Source organism: Ascaphus truei, chromosome 1 (genome assembly GCF_040206685.1).
Source record: "Ascaphus truei isolate aAscTru1 chromosome 1, aAscTru1.hap1, whole genome shotgun sequence".
Taxonomy (NCBI): Eukaryota; Metazoa; Chordata; class Amphibia; order Anura; family Ascaphidae; genus Ascaphus; species Ascaphus truei.
In genome coordinates, this window is record NC_134483.1 from 110,343,403 (window position 1) to 110,365,264 (window position 21,862).

General features: G+C 41.6%; 1 protein-coding gene and 1 long non-coding RNA gene across 4 annotated transcripts in view; one reads left to right on the forward strand and one right to left on the reverse strand.

Moving 5' to 3' along the window:
* MCTP1 (multiple C2 and transmembrane domain containing 1) overlaps positions 1–21,862 on the reverse strand; it is an 862,717-nt gene that overhangs the window by 697,213 nt on the left and 143,642 nt on the right. The gene's annotated exons all lie outside the window — the stretch shown is intronic.
* Positions 407–21,862, forward strand: part of LOC142490826 (uncharacterized) — a 34,513-nt gene continuing 13,057 nt past the window's right edge. Inside the window, exon 1 of the long non-coding RNA XR_012800114.1 lies at positions 407–750. This is a non-coding gene — a long non-coding RNA (uncharacterized LOC142490826). The remainder of the gene's footprint in view (positions 751–21,862) is intronic.

Below are 21,862 nucleotides of genomic sequence, written 5' to 3' on the forward strand. Positions count from 1 at the left end.
CGGGGGGAGTGGCGAACGTGTCACGGAGCTGGTTCGCTGAACCAGCACACGTGACTCGACTGCAGCCCCTAAAATCATTTTGGGTTGTAGCGGCAAAATGTAGTCAACGCTGTACTTTGCTGCCAGTGGAGTTTTCAGTTTGAAAACTCCCACCAAACAACCCGAAATTGCGACGGACGTGTGTGCATGCAAGCGCACGCACGTCGCGTAGCATCCACCCTGAACTCGGCCTTAGAGACAAGTTATATTGTTGCTATATCCAGGCACATGCTTGTCTGGCAGGGCCAGGACAGTTCTAGTAGGTCATGTGACCGGTGGGGTGACAGACTTGCTACAGCATGTTTTGCCCAGAGACAGAAAGGGGGAAAGGTTTACACCCCCTGGGTATATAAGCTGGGGACCCACCCCAGAGAGAGGTTCTGTGCTGGGCTGGTGGAGTAACTCCTAGGTGCCTGGTGCAGAGGTTCCCATGCTGTAGGTAGCAGGGCTATAGCCCAGGTTTAAGTAGGGACCTGGGGCTGAGCCTACTCCACACCTTTCCAGGCTTAAGTTGGGTCCTGGGAGGAACTGCAGTCAAAGGGGGAACTGCTACATGAGATACTGAAAGCCTGTCCTGTCTATGCTGTTTGGTATGCTGATCCTGCTGACAAAGCAAGCATTCTGTTAAAAATTCCTGGTGCCCTTTCTACTTATTCTACTCCTCACTACAAGCCTTGGCCTGGATCCACCACAGAAGACCCGAGACTAAAGGTAAAAACTGACTGAGCTACACTACGCTGAAGCAGGCAGAAACCCTGTCTGCATTGCAAGGAGAGACTGATTACTTGTACACCCTATCTCCTGCAGCAGGGGGGATAGGGGCGTTTCATATGCAAACCCCCCGGTCGTCACTATTTGCAAATGTATCCTAAACATTTAAATTTGCCCAGACCCTGAAATATATTTGCACACAAACACCTGTTTGATTTTCAAATAACAGCCATACCTAAAAAAATATTATTATATCTAGCGTTTAAAGGTCATATTCAGTAAGCAGAGATACGCCTTTCAAGTGGTTAGGCCATGAGGTGCCTTAAGACTTAACACCTCTTTTTGTAAATCTCGGCCTACATCAGTTCATATTTAAGAAGGTGTAATAAACGTTTGACAAAATTATGAAAGCATGATGTCCATGTAGCTCATTTTAGGTGTGTTTTTCTTCCCCAGCTGGGACTTTACTCTTAGTCACAAAGCACTAAAAGCCACACACTTGTGTGTGACAGAAAATGTCACAGTGGGAAAATGTCAGGAAAATAAAGAACGCAGAAGCACTGTAGAGCAAATACTTTTTTTTATCACCATGTCACTAAGTATACCCCTGAAGAGAAAATGCTCTACGGCAGAAAAGAAAATAAATTGTGGGAATTTTTCTTCTTTGAAATAATGAAATGATCTGCACTTTCTTGAGTACTCAAGGCACTTTCTTACAGTTTTGATGGCCTTAATTACACATTACCTCATACAGTGTAACAATCACCACTTAAATCCTGTGAAGACTTTTTTACGGCATCCTGTTTTATTAAAACATTACTTTTTTTTCAGCCCATGCATTCACTAATTTAAGTCATTATACTTGTCGTTATATTATGTTTTAGGGTGAAATTAGCCTTAAACTACCTTGGGCACACCAGAAATAATTTATGGTTTGAAATGAACGAATGTCATTATCAAAATGAAAATGGTTTCTTTAATAAAACATTTGCAGGATATGTCACATCCCAATCACAAGGAAAAAAGCAATATAGGAAGATTTTAACTGAGCTGATTTTTTTTACTACGACCAATGAGTTTATTGGGGGGATGTATCAACTCAAATTTGGAGCAAATGTGACGCAAATTGCATCATTTTTGTTGTGCATCTCTTTATGTCAATGAATCAACATCTTTCACTCCAAGTTTTGTACTGTTGCATCCAGGGCCAGTTTTACCAATGGTGCACCCTTAGGCACTCACCTTTTTGCCGCCCCCTCCTCCAGCATCGTAGTGACAGCATGTGGCATCAAATGATGCCGCAATGTTGTCATGGCCACGTGACTACGCATTGTCATGGCAACATGATGCAAATGATGCCGTAAAGCTAGAGGAGGGTGGCCACCGAGCCACTGGCCTTCCGAAATCTTCTGGAGGCGGCAAATAGAAGTGGCAGGGTGCCGAGATGTTGCCCTCCCGGATTTTGCTGCCCAAGCCTGGGCCTAGTGGGCCTTTTGGGAAAAACGGGTCTAGTTGCATCACCTTGCGATTTGGGGAGTGTCAGTAGGAGGAGTTCCAAGAAGCACAGATTATAATGAGATGTTAGAAACTCTGCATCTATGTCACTTTTGTGTCTTCTTCTGCCCGCTGTGCCAACATGTACAGGGTTAACAGGGAAAGACAGCCACAACTTTAAAGACCTGGATATTGTCAGCACCTCCCTCCTGCTTCTCTGCTGTGGGTGTCTGTTTGCTGATCAACTGTTTTCAGATCAACTGTTTTTCACTTTACCTAAGAAACTCTTAGAAACAACACCTGATTCACAGCGAAGGCGGCAGTTGAAGGGCAGCCAAAGGGTGTCACCCCATTGCTGACATTCGATGATGTTACAGCTTTTCATTTATTGGTCTTTGGTAAAATATTTCATATGTATATTAAAGCATTTCCATCTCCAGGCTTTACCCTGCTCTCATAGTTCTACCTCTGCACAATCCCACTTACTTCTTCCTCAACGCCAACTCCTTCAATTAACAAGATCCTGCAGATTGTAAGATCCTTACATTTGACACAAACGCAAGCAGAAAACAGAGCAATGCATCAAAACAAACTTCTATTTGCAATTTCTTTATACTGATACATCTTTCCCATTGACTCCTACATTTCCAGATCATTATATTCATACTAAAACAAAAACGAGGCTTTTTGTAATTCTAAACTATGTGGTATTTACATTTTGAGCTGGATATTTTCTCTTTGCACCTCACAAAGAGAAACTACACCGACTATAATTATCTAAACTGAGTGCGGTAACATCTAAAAACTTTATCCTGACTGTCGCTACATTTCCAGCATTGTGGGTCTTTACACTTCCATCAACACAGAACGTCTACTTTTTACCTTCTTTCACTTAACAGGATCTACTGTATTCCTCTGGCTTGCCCTGTGTGGCCTGCCCATCGAGCAAACATGCAACTAAAGGCTATAGGATTCTTATTTATTGTTACCATTTTTATGTTGTATAGCCTATGATGCTGCAGCGTTCTCCCGACATATGATTATGCCCTAGCATTCCTTTCCCTATATTATTCCGGTTTGATTGGTTTATGTTCTATTTCTAGGGTCATCATAACCCAGATTATTCTTTATTTTACACTGTTTGGTTACTATTGAAATATCTATAGCCTTCCTAGTATTGTATTGTATGTCTTTATTTATATAGCGCCAAAAGTGTACTCAGCGCTTCACAAAGAATACAGTACAGGGAATTATAATACAATAAGCGTAGCAAAATCAGACAATAGGAAAGGAAATCCCTGCCCCGAAGAGCTTACAATCCAAGTGGTATGATGGGAGATTTACAGAGACAGCAGGTGAGGGAATAAGTGCTGTAGATGGCAGTGCTTGGCCACAATGGGTGGTAGGAGTGACTGTGGGTGTGGGACAATAGCCATTATTGCAGGCTATTGGGTTGCTTGATTTGTGTGGCGAGTTTTAAGGTTAGTCAGTATTAAATCAGAATTTTAACACCATTTACAGGGGAATAGATGGCAGGTAGGCGTGGGTGAGAGCAGGTGTGTATGTCTGGGTTCAGGCTTAGGCTAGGTCTCCGGTGCCTGCTGCAGAGTGCGCTATGGCGTGCACTGCAGGGACAAGAACTGCCCCTCAATGGGGCCGGGCCCACTAGGTCCCTTGGCCGCCGCGTTGCCCGACCAGTTTTTCCTGAAGACAGTCAAATTGTCTTTAGTACTGGTGACGAGTGCGGTGGCCATGCCCCCAAGTGGTTCAGCCAATGAGGGCGAACCTGCTGGTGACATCATGGCCGGGCCCCCCCTCGTCTTTCCCCCTGCAGCTCACCGCAGAACGGGGATCACAGCTGCTCACACCGCTGGCAGGCGCGCGTGCAGCACCAGGGCCGTAGCCTTAGGGGAGATCCCAAGCAGCAGGAAGGAGTAGATAGAGGGTGTGAATAGAGGATTTGTGTGGGTGTTTTTTATTAAGGGGTAAAGAAGTTGTTGGGAGAGAGGTGTATAAATAATGGTGCAGTGGGGAGTGGGGAAGTTTGAGCGAACAGAGACGTTCACAAAGGAGTGAGGAAATAGTAAACGGAAAAAGCAATAGGGAGGGCATAGTGAGATGCAGGAGGAGAGACTTCCCAGGTATTGGAGGATAGGAGGAATACAAATAATCACAGCATTTAGAAAGTCAAGTTCTCACAGTTGCAAAGTTGTTGTTGTTGTTATGATGATGTTATGATGCTATCTTCCTGTAGTGTTTACCTCCAAAATTAACTCCACAGACACTTTATATGTGACACTTTAAGATGTTACACACAGCCAAATGGAACCCAATCAAAATAGACTGCCTTAAATACATACACTTGACAAACAATTAAGGGTGGGGTTTGCCTAATCCGCTTAAAGAAACATACCAGATAGTTGTTAATTAGATTTAAGTTCTCTAGTATTCCTGAAACTTGTATTTTAATTTCTTTATATTGTGCTCTGCATATATTGTTTTTGTGCTGTAAAATTTACCTTCCGTATTAGCTTTTCTACCCAACAGATGTAGACATCTGTCTTTGCACTTGTTTATAGAGGTAGCTAAACCTTTTCCTCTGTGGTATTTATCACATGGTTCATCTTAACTGTATGCAAGTGAATCTTTCATTCCAGGTGGATTTTGGAGGTCTTCTTCTGTCAATAATTTTGAGTTGGTTTGTTTTCTTTTTGAAAATGTACCTCCTTTGGGAAATACCTCAATTACCTTTGGGGCCTGTGCTTATGTATTCTTTGTTTTTTGCCAGTTTAGTGCTATACATATTTTCTCAGCTTTGCTTATGGCCAGATAGCTAGCTGGATGCTAACATTGGGATGTAGTACTTTAAGGATACTCTACTTCATTTTTTAATTGTTCCTGCTATTTCATATATGCTCTGCATCTTATATTGTGTTTATTATATATCTAAAGATGCCATATTCAACCACTTTTCATATTGTTGCATTGAATGGCGGATCTTGTGCTCTCTCTGACCATACCTGTGTGACCCAAAAATTGAGTGCCATCAGCTAGTTTAAAAGGGGCGCCTCTCATATTCACACACAGCCACCAAAGAAGGGATAGCCAGTCCTGAGATGCACTGCTAGAGATTAGGGAGAAACAGCCACAATTTCCTGTCTTTAACATGCTATTGCTCTATGCAATTAATCCTGCACTGTACTGCACGTTTCATGTGGGGTTTTTACCTATTTGTCTGATGTGATGGTTCCCATTCCTATTTTAGTAAAGAAAATCTTGCAAAACACTTTACATGCTGCTTCAAGATTTGGAAAATGCCAAAATAATTGCGTTATCCTCATCCGCAAGAAAAGGAGACAAAGAAGACCTCGAACCACAGACCAAATCAACTTAAAAGATTTCTACAAACATGCCGCTAATCGGCTGCAATAGATCTTGGACTTTGCCAGCCTAGAGAACAAGTGAAATTCCGCAGTGGATTCAATACTATGAACCACCTCCAAACTGTACAAGGAGTGATCTTCCGAAGTAACCACTTAGCTTAGAATTCATAGATTATGAAAAAAACATTTGATTCTGTCTACACATCAGCCGTTTTAAAGTCATTAAGAAGTCCAAATGTTGAAGAAACATACTGTACATGATATTATAAGAAGTGAAGTGAAAAATAAGCGCAAATTAGTTATAAAACATTCAAAAGTTGAGTAAACATAAATATAATTGATTGTGGCGCAGCTCCCAAAGTGACAAAGTTTTTTGTTTGTCATTGGAAATACAGAAAGTTACAAAAATGGGGCGCAAACACAAACAAAAAATTGTTTAAAGAGTGAGTGTCGAAATAAAATGTGTTACTTGTGAAAAATATGAATGGCTTACATACAAGTGATAAAAATGGGCTCTGGATCAGCAGAACCTTAGAGGGACTTGGAAGAAAAGAAGAAAAAAAAGACACACAATAGTACAAAATTGTCTGATATTCAAAATGTATTGGAGATAAAATGGGGACTCCCAGACAGAAGTTTTAAAACAGCCTCAGCCAGATATGTTCTCAGTCTCCCATCTCTGAGCTTGACCCCACTTCTCTTTCCCAGTTAGTCATACTGTATATTTAAGTAATAATCCCTGAAGAATGCCCTGGCTGGAAGAGTTGAAGGCTTTAAAGCTGCAGTTCAGTCAATATCCTGCATGTGTGTTTTTTTTAATAAAGCAGTTCTGTTATAAGAAAAAATACTTTTAGCATTTTCTGTTTTAAAAAACAACAACTTTGAAAGACCAATTTTCTTGTATTCTATTTTAACAGCCATTTGCTAAGGCACTGCCCCTTCATGCTCTGGCACACCCCTTTGTCAGCCTTGCCCTCCCTCTAGCACATGTCAGTGCAGGAGTGCTCATGAATATTCATGAGCTTCCACTGACTGACAGAAGCAAATAAAAACATATGCCAGCTCTAATTATGTCACCAAATTTCGCCTATCAATACATGGAGAACGAATTGACTGGCAGCTATACAGTTCTTTAGGTAATTAGAGATTGCACACATGAAACTATTGAAGTAAAAAAATAAATAAAAAAAAAAAAAAGAAAAACGACTGAACTGCAGCTTTAACCCAGCCAGGGCATTATTGGCCAGTAATGCCCTGTTATGAATGGATTATTACTATTATAGGCTAAATGTAGGCTTATTTCATAAATAATAGACTCTTTTGTATAGTTAAATAGATTTTTTTATTAAAATAAATACTAATACATAATTAAAATACATGAAACCACCTCTATATACGCTTACACTGCAGATATCTATATCCACACACTGCCGCCCCCTCTGTGTACACACACACACACACACACACAAAAACTGCTGCTACACACACACACATACACACACACACACACAACAGCACACCACATACAACAAAGCACATCTACACACACAGTAGCTCTACACACACACACACACACACACACACACACACACACACACACACACACACACACACACACACACACACACACACACACACACACACACACACACACACACACACACACACACACACACACACACACACACTGGAGCTCTATACACACACACACATCAGCTCTACACACACACAAACTGCTGCTACACATACAACAGAACAACACACACACACACTGCAGCCACAATCAAAAATTCAGCCACTTACTAAATTTTGCACTCCCCCCCACCTCTACACACAACACAGCACAACACAGCACCTGTACACACACTCCACACACACAACACTACACCTCTATACACAACACAGCACCTCTACACACACAACATACACACACACACAACACTACACCTCTATACACAGCACTCTACACACACAAACTGTTGCTACACACACATCCTACACCCATAAACACTGCTGCTGACACTGACACACACACTGGAGCTCTATACACACACACAAACAGCACCTCTACACAGATATACAACACAACAGCACAGCACACACACACTGCTAATGACACACTCACACACAAACTGCAGCCACAAACAAACTGCAGACAGCCACTTACTTATTTGCAGACACACACACACACAGCACCTCTACACAGATATAAAACAGCACAGCACAGCACACACACACACTACTACTGACACACGCACACACAAACTGCAGCCACAAACAAACTGCAGACAGCCACTTACTTATTTGCAGACTTCACCTCCCCCCCCCCAACTCAAATGAATCTGCTCAGAAAATCTCAGTCAGCTCGAGAGGGGGAGGAGTCAACCCGTGGCTGATACTTCCTGACCAATCCCCTGCCCTGTTTCAGAGCTGTTACTTCATTCTAACCAATCCCCTGCCCTGTCTCAGCTGTTCTGAAAGCTGATTGGCTGGAAATAAACACATTGAAAACTGCACTTTGCAAGCTGCTAAAATTCCGGGCATTACTGATTGGATAATGCCCAGAATTTTAACCAATCAGAGAGCAGGGTTTTCAATAATGCCCGGAATTTTACTGCTTTAGCCTATAATGTAATTTATTTCCTGTGGAGGATTGTGATAATAAAATACAGATCAAATAAATCATTCCTTTCCCCACAGTGCCAGATATACAGATGACTTCATATATTTTAAGATCACTACATGATCCTGGGAGTATAATCTGAAACGGTATGGTGTTTAATTTGCATATATTTCCAAAACTCTGTATTTGGACCGTGATATTTCTCTTATTGTTTCGAATGTTTATATTCTTTCATTATGGAATAGATAATTTAATCTGACCAATCCAAAAGCGCCAACCTGGATCTTGCTGGCCCGGTGGGAAGTCAGAATTTTCAAATATAAGGGTCATTGGAGATGGGAAGGTGGACAATCCCGCGTTTATGGCCCAAGTATCCCAAATATACAATGAGATTGTCACTATATGATTAATACACTGCCGACACGCTTTATTGCGCATCGGCCAGATCCGCAAGCCGGGAGATTTCCCGGCTTGCTAGTGGCCGCCCCTCGGCGTGCCGCGCGTCATAGACACGCGGTCACGCGTCTTCGGGAGCCTGCGCCCCCTGCACGCACGTCCAGGGCTCCCCGAGGGAGCCCTGGTGTCCCGCGATCGCGGGACGGCGGCAGGGGGTTCCGGGGGACCCGGCGGACCCGGCAGCGGTAGGGAGAGCGCCCCGATCGGAGGGCGCTCTTCCGCTGCTTCGGCGCGCGCCCGTCACTCTCGGGCGCGCGCCAGGCTACTGCTGCGGCCAAGAACGGGCAAATGCTCGAATAAACTTGGCCGCAGCAGTACATATTCCTAAAAAAGAAATTGAATGCGTCTTTAAATTTGCTTTTTTGATATGCGTGGATAATTAATAGTGCTGATTTTCCACAGTTCTGAATAGCTACAAGCCAAACTCATGTAGTTACTAAGATAAATGGGCTAAGGGAATAAGTATAAAACCATTATTCTCATTAGTGCTAGCAATGCCTTACAGATTCTTCTGGTAAAATAGGAGTTAAGATGTGTAGACTGCTTTTGGTGCATCCTTGCCCAAAAAGCAAGCTTCTCATGCAAGATATGGATGAAAGGTTTGGATTGCATAGTACGCAGAAATGTTATATACTGTAGCACACTGTGCAATTCATGCGAAACCAATAAAAAAAATTGCAACTCCCTGAAGAGTAACAATAACCCTGCATCACAGCTGACAGCATACAGGAACATTTGATTACTTTGTACTTGCATTTTTTCCTAGCTAGTCAATTTAACAGGCTAATACAGCTGTAATTATATTTAAAATGTCCCGCAGTTAAATAAATTATTTGATTCACCAAAATCGTATAATTTTTCATTTTGGAAAGTGAATTCATCAAAGCTTATGTCAAAGCTAGCAATCTTGTAATGAAAGACCAACACATGACATTAAATCAAAGGAAACAGCTCAAATCTACACTTGTGAATAAACTACCTCTTTCATAGTGTCACAGAAGATGGATAATAGTTGGCAGAGGAAGAAAGACAATAAATTCATGAAATAGCCAATATTTTGATGCTATTTATCAAGCCTAAGTTTTCAAAATAGTTGGTGCTAGCTATGGGGGAGACGGTGAAATGCTGTAGCGTGTCATACTGTATAAACAATTGTAAAAAAGACAAAAAAAGTACCTTACTGAAACAACATAAACACACACTAATAATTGCAGTTAAATCTCCTCTATAACTTGCTATAAGACAATTACTATATAGTGCTCCACACTACAGGATCTAGGGCCAGTGTAGCATCCATTCCATGTTTGCTGTCCTGAAGATGCCGATGTTCTCTCATAAGCAGTGCCGTATATCAGATGGTGCTGCAGGTACCCTGCCCTAATGCCTCTGGATACTCTAACATGTCAGTCAGACGCATGACCTCGGAGACTGAGGGAGCTCCCCTCACCTCCACCTACGTACCCAGAACCCCACATAAATAACACACAAATAACGACAAGACAAGGTCTGGAGGTACAAGGCCACAGCTTTTTATCTAACCATTAACTAATTAGTATATGCTACCCCTGCCAGAGCACTCGCTCAAAGGGTTAAAGATCAAAAGGTCCTTAAACCGATGACACTTGATACCCAAGCCGGGCCCACGTGACCTGGCTGTTGATGCAAGTTGGCTCCTAGAACACACAATTAAATGATCCCCGCTCACTTGCCACTCCCAGCCCCACTGGGCTTTACCAAGCACGGAGCCCCTTCTGGCAAGAATAAGCACACTCAATCCCCCAACTGCCATCGCGACAGAGGCAACATACAGTACACCTCAATACTTTGACCCCGTAGAGGTAACAAAAAATGGAGACTTATCTCCCCTCTTTCGAGGAGCTTCGGTCCTTGTCATATTTCTTATTTGCTTTTCTTTTACACTTTTTTAAAATAAACTTTTAAACTTCAAACAGTAACAACCACATCATCAGCAATAAATGCAAAACAGGGACGGGTGGGTGGGAATTGCTGGCAGAAGGCGGACTGACCATGCGCCCTGCCAGTCGAACTAAAATAAACTCCCTTGCCCCTCCCCCCCTCGCGTAACTGCATCACCCTTGTCACTGAAGGTGGGGTGGGGGGGAAGAGGCCAGGGAGCAAACAAGCTATCCTGTCCCCTGTCATGGTTGCCCTTCACATAGGGCTCAAGGCAGCTTCACCAGTACCAAGTTCCAACTCAATCCCCAAAATGCTAATGCTGTATGTCTGTGCCCAATTTATGTTATTTGTAGTAAATAATTTTTTGTGAGAGCGATTCACGAAGCTCCGATAACTGGCATCTGAGCCCGATAAGTGGTAACTAACATTGACTTGAAAGGCAGTTAACGCTGATCGCAGTTAACGCTGATCAAGGTCCAATACCCATTATCAGATCTTCATGAACTCCCCGCTTCAGTACATTTGCTGAAGAAGACCCCTTTTTTGCAAGCAGTGAATTGTTCAACATTAACCTGTTTCCAGAACCTGTTAAAAAATGTCACACATCTCTAGGCACGTCGGACACCCTCACATGCTCTTTATTGCAGCAGCACTCCTGATATCAAAGGAATAAGAATGTGTATTTTTAAACGTGTTAGTGGTGTCACCATGCAAATAAGATTGGGAACTATAGTTTGTCAGGTTTCTGCCTCATATTTAATGACTACACTCATGATGGGAGGCCACAGTGATTTATCAATATGATCTATGTCCTGGGAATGAACCCAAGTAAGGGGATATGCACTAAGGTTATACAAAATATACCAAAGAGATATACAATGAAGAAATATGTAAATGCCTCAATAGAATAGAAAAGTGAATAGAAGAAGAAGACTGGCAAGCCATTATATATTTGTAAATATATACATTACTATAGCACTACCAATAAAAGCCTAAAAATCATTCTTACACAAAATACAATGACATGACACTTCTTGGCTACACAATGCTAAGTATTTGATAAGGAAAATGTCATACAACCTACATTTACCAATTCCATCATTTTTGTTTGGTAGAAATAATGCAATGATAAGTCATGTTTACATTAGGACATTGCATCAACTATATAACTTAGTGAAAATGAGATGTACAGGAGGAATTTACCCTAACATCACATGCCCCACAAAGGTTTGTTAAGGTTAAGAAAGTGACTTAATGTTACATTAGTTATGGCATACCTAAACTTGGTGTTACCCATACAATCGGTAAAAAGGGCTGTTTTAATGGTTGTGTAATGATAGGGGGGGTGGAGGACTCATGAGTACATATTGACTAATATACCCCTTAAAAGAGAAATCAATGGGTACTCTACTAAAATAGTAGTCCTTCTCCACCACAAAAAATAGCCAATTTCAGAGCATGGATGTGAGTAACACATACTTAATGGCACGTTTTTGGGGAAAAAAGTCAGTTACTGTTTTCTATAACATTTTGTTATGAGCCACAATTTAATGGTGCTTTGGGAAATCAGCCCTTGATGACCAGGCATTATTTAATGGAAAGCAATGAAAACCTGAAGACTGGGAATGTACAATGAATACTCCATCATAATTTATAGATGTATGTACCTCACAGGCACCACTGCTCTTCAATGTTAGCGGCAACTACGATTTATGTATTAAATGTCAACAGTCTCTTCTTTGGTTCTACTGAGATGAAACTGAAACCTCAATGTCACTTTATTTCTATTACATATATGATATCATTCCTTCACATGGAAAAACTAATTGGTCAGTGATTTGTGAGGGAGGAGTGTTAATTAATTAAAATAATTCAGTCATTTTGATCTAATCCTCAATCTTTGTCAAAATTAGCACGTTGGCTTTTTTTCTAATCTTACAGATGTAGTACTTGCCCAGCACCAATATAAGAACATGGTACTGACATCTGATGCACTAAAAAAAAACCCCACCCATTTATAAAAAAGATTTTATCAAGGTTATTAAAACTGTTACCGGAAATTACTCAGTTTAGCGCCTCAATAAATGGTGTGATGTCCCAATATGCCCTACAGCTTCATGGGTAAATTGCCATCACCTTCTCTTTCCCTTTTGCTTCTTGACGTTATGAAACGATGGAGGGAGCATAATTGGAAGTACGGTATATCTTGATATATCGGGTGTCAGAGGGACATACATACTGGAGGTCAGAGTTTGAGTGACATGTCTATAAAAGAAGTGGATTATTCTGATACATTGACACATGCAAAATGTTTTTTTTATTAGCTAAGCAGGAATTCATCTTTTAACACATTTCCAAAGTTCAGAGTTGTACTTTGACAACACTCTCTGACCTATACCATTAACAACATTGTTAAGGCACATAAATTTCATCTCTGACTGACTGTGGCCTTTTAACTGCAGAATTTGACAAGTAGTATAAAGGATAATGAATTCTGACATACCTGTTTGGCTAATACACTACATAATGTGACCTGGGTAATGAAAGCTCACTGTCTCAGTCTGCATTCACAGTTTGCTGAGGATTCATTTGTTACGTCATGGCTAAGGGGGTAATTCTGTATCTGCCGAAGCGGCCGTTCGGGATGTTTGTTGCCAAAAATCCCCATTGAAGTCTACGGAGATTTTCAGCCGCAAATGGCCTGAAGGGCTGCTTCAGCAAATATAGAGTAAGGCCCTAAGTGATCTGTTAGATATTAGGAGCTTCCATCACTCTTGTCTTTTCATTTTCATGAAATGAGGATTCTATCAATATACTGTAATTTATGCAATTACTCATGTGACATGAGTACTGTACTCAAGTGAGCAAGTACTGTATCATGTCCACCCAGGGCCGCCGACAGGGGGGGACAGCTGGGACTGCTGTCCCGGGCAAGGCCAGTCATGGGGCTCAGCCTTCCTGCCGGCAACCCCACAGTTCTCTCTGTGCAGGAAAGACAGGCCCTCCCCTTTTCTGGGTCCATCCCCATTTGTCCCTCTCTTCCATCCCACAGGACTGAAGGGCCCTCCCCTTTGCTCATCACCGCCACCTCCTTTCCCCAGCCCCTTTGGCTGGCTCCATGGGCCTGCAGGGGGCTTATATTGTGTGTGATATTGTGTGTGTGTGTGTGTGTGTGTGTGTGTTTGGGGAGGAGGGCTTATAGTTTGTTTGTGTCTTCCTGTGTGTGTTTGGGGAGGGGGGCTTATATTGTGTGTATGTGTGTGTGTGTGTGTGTGTGTGTATGTGTGTTTGGGGAGGGGGACTTATATTGTGGTGCTTCCTATTGGGCGGTCATTTAAATCCCCTTTAGAAGCCAGGAAGGGATGCCGGTAACTTCACAGGTAACTAACTCAAGAACTGGAGAGTCCCCAGCGCTGTGATAAAAAAAAAAGAAGTAAGGGGGTGTACCGTAGGTAAAGATAAAGGGGAGTTATGTAGGCGGGATTGCTGCTTTAAAGTAAACTAAATTCAGATGCGTCGAACGTGTTAGCTGCAGTTGTGACTATATAAACAGTGTACGCAACCCTGCGTTTAAAGAACAGAACATTTTCAGAATACATATTGGCTGGGATAACAATCTAATATTGCATACAAGTAGGAGAAATAGCGAGTACATACTGTACATGTGTTAGTATGCCTGTCTCTTTGTTCCCCTGTACAGAACTGGAGTCTTTATTGCTCTCAATGGATAATAAGAGGGAAGGTTTAACTGTCAAAGACTTCTGTGGTTTGCAGCATCTGAATGACCTCTTGGACGAACACAATTGTTGAATTTGACCCTCTTCCTTTTTGGGTAGGAAGAGTTGAGGATTTAAAAATAAATCTAGTTTTAATCCCACATATTTAAAGAGCACTTATTTAGCAACATTTGAAAAACTGATTGAGAGAGACCTCACATTTGTGGCCACAGGAATTCACTTTTCACACTACCCCTCTGGGTCAGCACTTTAATAACTTGACGCAAGATGAAAAAGCTGCAATTCAGTCACTTAAGACTAATGACTCTTTAGTCAATAAAGGGACAGACAAGGGTGGAGCTATGGTTGGTCAGCATAGGAGTGATTATAAGGAGGAGGCCCTCCGCCAATTGGGAGATATTTCCTCCTATGTTGTGCTACATGGCGACCCCACTGTTCCTTTTTTTAGAGAGCTTAAGTCACTCCTGGAAGAGGGGTCTTTATTGGGGGTCCTGGATGTGAAGGAAATAGATCTCCTCTACAAGGTTCATCCCGCCAGACCAATATTTCATCATCTCCCAAAGATCCACAAAACTTTGGTCTCCCCACCTGTGAGGCCAATAGTCTCTAGCATTGAATTTTTGGGAGATGGGCTATTGAGTTATGTGGATCATTATTTACAAACACTTGTACAGTCTCTTCCCTATTGCATTCGGGATAGAGGGGATCTTATGATGCAACTGGACTGTGTAAGTTGGGAACGAAACTTTATTTGGGTCACGCTTGATGTGCCCCCTTTTTATACCATGATTGTACATCAACAGGGCATGGCAGCTGTCAGGTATTACTTAGATTGGTCTGATTTATCACCTTCACAGAGCATGTTTATTTTAGATTCTATTTACTTTTTATTAACACACAATTATTTTTTTATTTGATCAGGTATTCTATCTCCAAACACATGGGACAGCTATGGACACAAGCTTTGCCCTGTCCTACAACAACCTTTTCATGAGTTAGTGGAAATCCCTCCAAGTGTTTGGAGATGGGAATCCCTTCTGAGATCATATCATCCTCTATAGGTGCTTTATAGATCTCATTTTTATTTGGAATGGGGATGTTAGTTCACTGTTATTATTTATTGATCACTGTGACAGGTTGAATGAACGTCACCAGCCATATACCTAGCAAACCTATGTTTAGGCTTGCAGTGCAGCAGGGACGAGGTTAAGTTGGGAAGGGCTGCTTCATTAGTCTAACACTAGCTGCATGACCAAGGTGTTTTAAAACCCCCAGGCTGTGCACACATGCAGTATAGCTGGTCAGGAGAGAGGACTGAAATACTGAGGAGATTACTGCTAGAAGGTCTGTTTGCAAAGTACATGTTTTATGAACTGTCTGTGTCTTGCACGCTGAAGAGAAGCTGCTTTGTTTGCCATGCTGAAGAGAAGCTATTTTGTTTTGTCTGCTATATGTTTTTTAAGGCTCAATAAATAAGCCTTGTCAAGAGACCCCGCGTGTGTAGTTGCATGTACCCTGCAACAATCACCTTAATGTTAATGATTTCAATTTGCACTTCACTCACAATTATGATTACCAGCACATTCATTATTTAGATTTGTAATTATTCATTGACCTTCATATGAACATTCAGACAGACATTTTCTGCAAAGTAAATTCACGCAACACTTTGTTGGGAGCCGACAGCTGCCATCTAAAACCCCCTGTTAACGGGAATCCCAAAAGGGCAATTTATGAGATTAGGGAACAATTGCTCCTGTGATAGTGACTTCTTTACACAGTCCAGGCATTTTTATGTCAGATATTCCAAAGCGCAATATAATCAGGGACAGACACAATAAATTAGTAGCATACAAAGTTTACATATACAGTACTAAAACAAAATGTAAGGAGATCTCTGCCCAAAAGGAAGAAAGGAGAACAGAAGGTTTAGTGCTTGGTAAAAGATTGTACTAGGGCAGTCTTTGACTGATCCACTGATTGAGCCACCTGTGTTGAAACAGGGATATCCATTAAAGCCGGCCTGTTGGCAGCTCTTGAGGACTGAGTTTGGAGACCCCTGTTTAGTGGTACTGTACTTATTCCTTGGAATCAGGAAATTTGTGTTATTGTGGAAATGAGAGAGGTGGTGTAAAGGTGATAGAGAACTATTGCATTGGCTTCCCAAAAAGGCTGAATTTTAGGGAATCTAACTTTTTAGGGCATGAAGGAAGGAGGATTGCCCAATTGCACAGAAGAAATCATTCCAGATATGATACAGCCTTGTAAAAGTTTTGTAGGCAGCAGTAGGAGAATATTGAGGACAACGAGAGAGAGAGAGAGATGTCATGAGGCAAGTTGCATATGATTGGTTGTTTGCTAGATACATTACTTTACAGTAGCATTTACTGTAATGCACTAGAAAGAGATTGCAGGAGGAAAAGAGTAAGACCAGATAAAAGCAGGTTACAGTCTTTGAGACATGACTTTATGAGAAGTGAAAAGGGTCTGAAAGTATTGGATGAAGGAGAGGAATGAACCAGAGATGATGCACATGATATACTGTACATACATGGTGCCTGGGAATCAGGTATGGGGTATTTGAGAGAATGGTGAAACCTTTAATGGTAAGGAGACATTTGAGTATTGGAACGAGTGGAGTTTTAATATAAAGGTTTTACATTTAGTTTTGCACATGTTGAGTTTCAAGTAGAGGGGGAACATTATGAGATAACAGACAGACAGTTTGAAATAGGAGACAGACAGAGAGACAGACAGAGAGAGAGCGCTTTCTAATTTTATTAGCAATTGCCAGTTGTACATATATCCCCTCAAGCATTCCTCCGAATAAATTAGGAAGAGATGATTAGGCCCAAAAAATAGTGCACCTGAGTGATATGCTAATGACTTTGCAAAGTATATTTAAATGAGTCCCATCCCACACTTTCTAAAAGGATTTCCATACCAACCATAATAAGCCTAAGGCACCAATCTAATGGCCACAAGCACTGCTTTTCCAGGCCACAGCTCTAGCAGTGTGAGCAAAAACAACTGAAATGTAGAAAGATAATGTGAGTAGGGTACTGTATGTGATAAACCACCAGATACTTGTGAGAGAGATGAAGCCAACATACTTTTGCAAAGGGAGAAGGCATCAAAACTAGGTCATGTTTGCATAATGGGTGATTTTTATTATCCAGACATAGACTGGGGCAATGAGATTGCTGTAGCATTACAACGAAAGGAAACAGGTTTTTGGTGGTGCTTAAAGACAATTACATAACCCAAATTATTGAAGAACCAACCAGGAGAGGGGCAGTACTGGATTTAGTAATATCAAACAATGTAGAAGTAATAACAAATATTCAAGTCCGGGAACATTTAGGAAACATCAATCATACTACGGTCTCATTTGAAATAAATGATTAAAAACCATATTACATGGGTTCAACGAAGACTTTACATTTTAGAAATATTTTAGTAAATTGAGGAATAATCTACAAGGAATATATTGGGGTGATGTTTTTGTAGGGAAAAATGAGGAAGATAAATGGAAAACATTGTTAGAAAATCACACTCATCAGTGTATACCCTTGGGTAATAAATATAAAAGAAACAAGTCTAAATGAATGCAGCTAAATAAATATGTAGGGGAGAAAATGGAAAAGAAATCAGGTATTTAGGTTCACATCCAAACACAAACAAAATACTTTTATCCAACTCAGTGGAGATATCTATGGGAAAGTCAGTAGTGTAGAATCACCTTCGGTAATCACGGAATGCTGGATTCTGGATCAATGGTGCAACAGGTAGTGGAGAGTATCCGGGAGGAGCAGGCAAAAGAGGTAATAATAATAATTTGTTCTTGTTTAGTGTTGCAAGTTTTACGTAGTGCTTTACAGATAAAGCCCCTGCCCCATGAGCGGACACTTACCTGGCCATGGTGGACAGGCTGTCGGGGGCGTGCCTGGGGGCGTGCCTGGGGCCGTGACGGAGCTGGTTCGCCCTCATTGTGCAAACCGCTCACGTGACCGGCCTGTCGCGCCAAGAAATCAGTTTGAACAATCAGTTTCTTGAGCAACGCGCGCCCCCTCCAGCGCGAATGCGCCCGCACGCCACATGTCTGTTTATTCAGCGTGTGGACGCATCCGCACGGTCTGCAGTACCATGGCCCCAGCCTTACACACTTCAGAATAATACTATTTCTGTTACTCTAGCATTAATCAGTCTACTGCACCTGGTAGACCAGTATATTCTCGCTTACTACTCCTCCACCCTCTCCTCCCTCCCTTTTTAAAGTTGTAGATATTTTAATAGTTTGATTAAATGTATGTTTTACTTCATTCATCAGATACGCCATTTCCGTTTCCTGCAACATTTTTGTGGGCACATTATACTGGATAAAGAGCTAACGCTTGAAACGCGTTGGTCTGGGCATTTTTGCCTGTGTATGCTGCTTTTCTCCATGTTGCTATTAAATTAGTTTTTTCACTTTTGGGAACGCTCTCCTTTTTTTGATCACTTATCTGCTGGGAGTAGTGCTGTGTCTTTCTTTTGCTTTTGACATTATACTGGAGATACTCTTGGGATTTGTTCCCATGATGTGTGTTCTGTACCAGTGTCTCACTAGCGTAGCACCTACAGTACCTACTTTATTACTTATAATAAAAATAATAGTTGTACGCAGCGCTTAACAGAGACATTTTTTCAGGCACAGGTCCCTGTCTGTTGGAGGCACTGAGAAATAAAGTGACTTGCCCAAGGTCACAAGAAGCCGACACCGGGAATTGAACCAGTTCCCCTACTTCAAACTCAATGCCAGTCAGTGTCTTTACTCACTGAGCCGCGCCTTCTTCCTAAAGGGTAGTCGGGCAAGCGTCAAGGCGGGCAGCAAGCAGGAAAATAGTTGAATGGACTGGAGTTAGGGCAGGCAGCAAACAGGAGAATCATCAGACAGACCAGGGTCAGGCAGAGGCCTGCTGGGATCAGGAACCAGGAGGTCAAAGAATATAGTAATAGCAGGTACTTAAGCAAGGGATGACTAGATAGATGTACTTCAAAGACAAAGTACACTAAAAGATCCCTATTAGTGGCGCACTGCAGACCGATTTATGTAATAACAAGGTCGGAAACTTTACACTGCACTGGTCTCTGGGGAGAGCTCCATTTTAACCCCACGGGCACTTTGATTATACAGTTTGAAATATTATTTAAAATTTATTTATTTCAAAAATGAAAACGGAATTGGTAAGGGCAAAAAGAGCCCTTAAAAGAAGGGTTCTCAGCGCCAGTCCTCAAGACACTTCCCCCAACAGGTCAGGTTTTGAGCATAACCCTTCGGCACAGGTAGCTCAATGACTAATTGAGCAATCTGTGCTGAAGCAGTGATTGATTGAGCCACCTCTGCTGAAGCAGCGATTTCCTTAAAATCTGATATGTTGGGGGGGGGGGGGAGGGGACAGGGGGGTACTTGAGGTCTGGAGTTGAAAACCCCTGCCTTAAAGTTAAAAAAAAAAACTGCACAAATGCCAATCAGTGAAGACTGCTTCTTCAAATAAAAAAGGAATCTACACTGCTTGACTCAAACAGGAGTTTTCTTTTTCTTTTGTACTCTTTGAAACTTCTGTTCCTGCTCTGTTCATACTTGGTTTTGCTATTTTTGTGCCACTTTCATTCCAGATGCACTAAGCCTTGAAAATTAGGTATCCTGGAATGCCATAAAACATCCACCTTGTATTGCCTTAGACGTCAATGCAGCAAAATCAAAATAACAACTACAGTATTATGCCTATTAATGATTATTTTTTTTAATGGAACAATGGCTACAATGGTTTTTAGACAAGGCTGCTTTTAAAGGCACAGAAGGATAATTATTTTATTTACCCTTTGGGTGCTCCATTACGTTGCCACTATGTCATTGGGTCTGGCCCTCCAGGGGGTCTCGTGACGTAGTCTCAGCGTATTCTCTACGTCGTGCCCTTTACTTGCTCATTTTTCAATGGAAATGGCGTTCACGCATCTGACATGCAGGAAAATGGATGAGCAGGACACCTCCCTCTTCTGTTTCTGGATCAAGTGACGTCACGATCATCATTATCGCTCATGATCACAATTTGCCATCGGTGCAGTGGCACACTGGCCACCAAAGGGTTATTTGTCTGTAACCTGCCACAACTGTGATATATACAGTGACTTGACCAAATTGCATCATTTTAGCATCCTCAATAATTCAGGTACAGTAATAACTTGGAGTAGTTTGCAAATCAATAAAAGAAAATAATAGAATCTTTATATTCCAGTTGAGTAGATTTAGATTGCACAAATGATTCACAAGAAATGATGTGTACCAGTTATAACTCAGATTATTATAAAAATGAATAATCACTTTTACACGATCCCATCTGGCCTTCGTCCAACTTCCTACACTCTATTTCGGTTTCCTGCTTAGTTCTTGCTAATGCAAACATTCACTTGACATTACTATGCTGTTTACGTGCCGATTTAATGGGATGGAGTCGTGACAAATCACTAATTAACACAAGACATGGGTATTAGGTGGGGGACAGGATAAGGAAAAAGAAATGGTTTTGTACAAGCTAAAGCAGGCATTTCAAACATCAAGTCTGGTCTATGTTGTGTATATTTAAACGTGTTAACTGAAAAGAGCACATCATCTTTGAGTCGTTCTAGTGCTAAAGGCATGTACAACATATAGATTTGTTCCTAAGTAGCACAGTTAGCATGGAATCGGACTTTCTGACTAGACAGGCATTTTATTTTATTCAACCCAAATTTAACACCAGTAAATATATTATTTGTCCTCAATAACAGATATCATGGAATAGGAAGCCGTGTAACTCTTTTCACATTAACATACAGGTATCGCAAGACTTACTCACTCCGGAGACGCGGCCATACAAATGAAAGTCTGCTGCGCCAGAGACAGTGTCTGCGGCAGTCGCGATGCGAGGGTGGTGGGTGGGGGGGGGATCTGTATCGGACCCCTACAGCGATAATTCTCTGGTGCATGGATCACAGCGGTCGCGTGGTCACAGCTTTCTGCGGTGATGAAAACAGCAAGTCGGCCTACATATGTAGTCCCCAAAAGTTATTACAGCCCACAAGTCATGTTATACCACTGTGTGAACCATTATGGACAGTTGGTTACGATAAGCCATGACATATTTTTGTACCTTATTATAGCGATTACATTGTGCTACATATTATAAAGTTTGCTGTTTGTAATTATGCAATACTAATGTAACACCCCTATCTGGTGGTGGTAGTAGTAGTCTCTAATAGTCTTTATACAATCTTTATTCACACGCCCTGAGAGGGTTTAGACCTGCTCATAGAGTGTTAGCTCAGTAGGTTTTACCTTTATCTTCTCAGGGTCTGTTTTCCTTGTGGGTTAAGGCCAAGGCTGTGTGAGGAGTACTAAAGAAGTAGATAGGGTGCCAGGAACTTTTCAAACAGGATGTTTTATTTTGTGCACTACATCTTTCCATCATCAGGACAGGCTT